This window comes from Pristiophorus japonicus, chromosome 21 (genome assembly GCF_044704955.1).
Source record: "Pristiophorus japonicus isolate sPriJap1 chromosome 21, sPriJap1.hap1, whole genome shotgun sequence".
Classification (NCBI taxonomy): domain Eukaryota; kingdom Metazoa; phylum Chordata; class Chondrichthyes; family Pristiophoridae; genus Pristiophorus; species Pristiophorus japonicus.
In genome coordinates, this window is record NC_091997.1 from 7341156 (window position 1) to 7345972 (window position 4817).

Consider the following 4817-nt stretch of genomic DNA (forward strand, 5'->3'; position numbering starts at 1 on the left):
ACTCAATCTATCATTATAAGGTAACCCCCTCATCTCCGGAATCAGCCTCATGAATCGTCTCTGTACCCCCTCCAAAGCTAGTATATCCTTCCTTAAGTAAGGTGACCAAAACTGCACGCAGTACTCCAGGTGCGGCCTCACCAATAACCTGTACAGTTGCAGCAGGACCTCCCTGCTTTTGTACTCCATCCCTCTCGCAATGAAGGCCAACATTCCATTTGCCTTCCTGATTACCTGCTGCACCTGCAAACTAACTGTTTGGGGATGGCCGAGTGGTTAAGGTGTTGGACTTAAAATCCAATGGGTTTGTGCCCGCGTGGATTCGAACCCCACTCCTGGTAATTCTGTAACTTAACGCAGATTTCCTCCCATCCTTATCTGTTAAATCTGCATTTTTATTTTATGTTTTAAAGTTTAATTTGTTTTAATTGCCGGTGCTTTTAGTGTCCCCCCTCCCCATTTATAGGGGGCACTGGAAAAAATGTGATTTTAGTGCCCAAAAAAAAAAAAAAAAGAAAAACACAAAAAAAGAAAAAAAGGGCCTTGTAAATGTCTGGCGTGTCATCCAGGTCGGGTGGCATGATTTAATGTTTTATGTTTTTCAGATAAACTCCAAAAAGAGTTTCATGCACAAGGACCCCCAGGTCCCTCTGTACCTCAGCATGTTGTAATTTCTCCCCATTCAAATAATATTCCCTTTTACTGTTTTTTTTCCCAAGGTGGATGACCTCACATTTTCCGACATTGTATTCCATCTGCCAAACCTTAGCCCATTCGCTAAATCAAGCACTGCACCTCCTTCCTGGAACGTAACAGGACGCAGGTGGGGTGGTAAGTGTACAGCGTTGGAAGGCTCCTTCCCTCCCTTAAAGGGAAGAGCCATCGCTGCAGGCTCTGCAAGGGGAAGACTTGCCCCGAACCCGACGGCAGCCTCGATCCAGCCCGATCAGCCCAGTGCACTGCAGCAGTGTGCCGGGCTGATCGATCGTGACCGAAGACAAGTGTAAGAAGAGAAAGAGCATTTCAGATTTTTTTTTTTTCTGACCTCGGCCACCTCGCGTCGAAGCATTGCCTCCGAGGCGCCCGGCCTCCCGCTCAATGCCTCCGGCAGCTGCCGGTGTTTACGCCCGGCGATGCCGCAGTGGGCGGAACCGAAGTTCGGGTCTGGGGCGCTACCGGGGCGCTGCGCACGGCGATGATGTCATGATCTCTGTGCGAAGGAGATTGTGGATCAACCGTCGTACCGCCGTCGCAAACCTCCCGCCGAATATAACGGGAGTCGATCTACGCACCACCCCCCGGTCGGTAAGTGCTTAGCGCTCCGTTAGCGCCCCCCGAAGGTGACTAAGGGAGGCGCTGAGGAGGCCAATTGCTCGGCCCTGATGTTTTATCACAAGATGGAACCATTGTGCGCAGTGCTTCTATAGCTAACACTGAAGAGATGGCAAATTATTCACTTGATAAAGGAGTTGAGGAAGAAGTATCTGAGTGACAGGGAGGCGGGCTGAATCGGAATGGGAATCCCTCTTTAGGGAATCTCACTTGTGCTTCGCTCTGGTGTCAGGTCGGGCCCTGACCTTGGACTCAGGCTGCAGTTGCACTGTAGCTGTGTGTCCAGTTGCACTGTAGCTGTGTGTCCAGTTGCACTGTAGCTGTGTGTCCAGTTGCACTGTAGCTGTGTGTTCAGTTGCACTGTAGCTGTGTGTCCAGTTGCAATGTAGCTGTGTGTCCAGTTGCACTGTAGCTGTGTGTCCAGTTGCACTGTAGCTGTGTGTCCAGTTGCAATGTAGCTGTGTGTCCAGTTGCAATGTAGCTGTGTGTCCAGTTGCAATGTAGCTGTGTGTCCAGTTGCAATGTAGCTGTGTGTCCAGTTGCACTGTAGCTGTGTGTCCAGTTGCACTGTAGCTGTGTGTCCAGTTGCACTGTAGCTGTGTGTCCAGTTGCACTGTAGCTGTGTGTCCAGTTGCACTGTAGCTGTGTGTCCAGTTGCAATGTAGCTGTGTGTCCGTGAAAAGCCAGACATCTTCACGCTAATTAATACCACAGTTACTGTGTGAATCCGATCACACAGCAAAACAGAGATTGAATTTATTTAGTGGGGAAAAAAATGATAGTCAGATGGAGTGTGTTACCAGGGTGTCCTGATGATGATAGGACTTGCACTAACTTAAGTCTCTCAGTCTGTGCTGCCACCAGGACACCTCTATTGAGCCACAGCTGGCATTGGCTGTCGAACCAAATGTTGCAGCTATATTTAATGCTATGTTCCCAGAAAGCTGGGACAGGAAGTTGGGCTGGCTGCCGCATTAGTAAATGCATTGTGAATCTGTTTTCAGCTGTTTTGGCCCTTTCCAGATAACTTAGTTCAATCTTTTTATTTCCTCCACAACAGCCTGTGAAATACTGATTTCCCCAACTTCCCTTTTGCGGCTAATGAATTAACCATGGATTAAAGGCATATCCTCCCCTCAGTCTCTGGAGGAAATGTAATCAGATGCAAGGTCACGCTAATCACCAGACCCATGCAAACATCCATCAAATGGTGAGAATGAGGGAATATATGTTAAGTAAACATTTTAAACAGACGAAACAAAAGTGTACTGTTTAATTTTATGTTGCTGTTCTCTTCATCGCCACGAGGGGGAGATATCCGATCTCTCTGCCTGTGTTTGCTGCTTTAATTTCTTACAAGGTTTATTATTTAATATTCAGAGTTGTAATATATTCCTTTAATCTGTTAATTTTGCTGCATATGCATTTGGAAAACAACTTCCACCATGATCCCATTCCGTGGCACGCGATTAATGTAGCGGTTTCTAAATATACTGAGTTAATTATAACTTCAGTGTCAAATTCTGTACACTGATCGTAATGCCGTGCAGGGTAGAGATCAGATAAATGCAAAGAGGTTCACAGCTACTGAAAACCTTCACTTCATTATGTGAAAAACTGATTTCTTCCAGTTGTTCAGGTCGCTTATTTGAATGGCTCACAAGCTCTTTGTGTCGGCCCACCGAAGTGGAATAGTACAAGCGAGTTAAACAGGCGATTCATGGGCAAGTAGCAGACTTTGATCGTCTCACGCCCTGTACTATGTATCAGGAATGTGGTGCTGGAGTCCCAGTCTCTGCTATCATTTATTTTTGGCTTCCTGTGCAGTGAGTATTTCAGTGTCATCCTTGGCTCATTTGGAAGCACCTCTCGACTCTTGAGCCAGAAAGTTGTGGGTTCCAGGTCCCACTCCAGAGACTTGAGCACAATTTCCATGCTGGTATTTCAGTGCAATACCGAGGGAGTGCCGCACTGCCAGAGGCCAGGTATGTCCTGGCCAAAGTTCCCTGTAATTTTGTTTCGGGGGTGCACGGCCCATTCAACTTTCCACGCATGTGTGGTTTTTCCATTGAGAAACTGGCGAGGAACTTGCGCGGGAGCTGCGATAAACGCGGCTGCACAGCTAAACAGGAACATTGGTCCCGCCCAAAATTTATCCCTCAATCAGCATCACTAAAAAAAAGATGATCTGGTCATTTAACCCATTGCTGTTTCTGGCACCATGCTGTGTGCTGATTGGCTGCTGTATTTCCCTACATTCCAACCGTGACGGCACTTCAAAAGTACTTAACTGGCTGTAAAGCATTTTGAGACGTGCTGAGGTTGTGAAAGGCGCTATAGAAATGCAAGATTTCTTTCTAGTGCGGCCCGACTGTCGTTTGCAGCACAAAGGCAAATTAATGGCCAACGGGAAGGAACAGAAATGGGAGGAAAGGACATCGGGAGGCCGAAGTAATCAAAACAAGAGTCTGCATGAAGGAAAAACAATGATTTCTTTCCCTGCACATTCTGCTCACAGGTCCTCTCCAAGGAGCCAGTGTTCATTGAATGCAGGTGGGCTATTCGACCCAGGCAAACCTCACGCTGTCCTCGATCAACATGCACACACTCAGATTTCCAGCAGGGGTCATGGGAAATCAATTAGCAGTGGGAGCCCTGGCTGATGTAACGCAGTTTCTTTCTCTCTCCCTCCCCTAGCCCAGGGAGGCCGATTGAAATGTGGGCCTGCTGCCCCACCGTATGATCGGCTCTGGACGCGCCGCGGGCTGAAGGGTCAATTAAAGAGAATAGGGAGGGAGGAAAGCTGGGAAATGTAAAAATTAAGAACAATAACCAGAGAGCACAAGGAAATCACAGTGGGCAGTGAGGGGTAATCAGAGATTCTTTGAGGGTGTTTGTAATAATGGAAGTATTAAAGACCCAGAGGGCAATTTGGACTTTGGGTGAGAGAGTAAAAAGGGCGATATCGATTCAGCCACCCGATTATACATCTCTCCCGATTGGTACAGATGTATAATAGCAGTTGAATCGATATTGCGCATTGTACACTATCACCCAAAGCCAAGTGTGGGCCCTTGAAGAGATGAGGCGGTGGAAGAATTCTGTGAGCCAATGCTGACTGTTGAGATCCAATCTCACAGGAGGTGCAGGTTGGGACTACGATATTGATGACACCTCGCTAACCTGCGCTCCCAGTGAGTGCAGCTCCTGTTGAAAGTGCAGGAGCTGCGGAATTACCTCTGGTGGTGGCTGGACAACACATTAGATCTCCTCAATAATGGGATGAAAATTCCGGTCGGAGGCTTCCCGCAGGCGAGTGCCTCCGATGTGTAAGAAAAGTTTGCACCCACCTGGTGCCTCGTATCTTCGGACTCTTGCGGTCCTGGGCCTGTAGGCGTAGACCTGCGTAAAGGCCCACGTAGCCCAGGGGCGGACGCAGTTCGCAAGCGTCCCTGGGATCACATGGGCCGGCCCAACCAATCACA

The 4817-nt window shown here is 48.2% G+C and overlaps 1 non-coding gene across 1 annotated transcript; it reads left to right on the forward strand.

Annotated features, from left to right (window-relative positions):
- The first annotated feature begins 253 nt into the window (after nucleotides 1-253).
- On the forward strand, nucleotides 254-341 carry trnal-uaa (transfer RNA leucine (anticodon UAA)). The gene has a single exon. It is a non-coding gene; the product is annotated as a tRNA-Leu (tRNA).
- The last annotated feature ends 4476 nt before the right edge of the window (nucleotides 342-4817 follow it).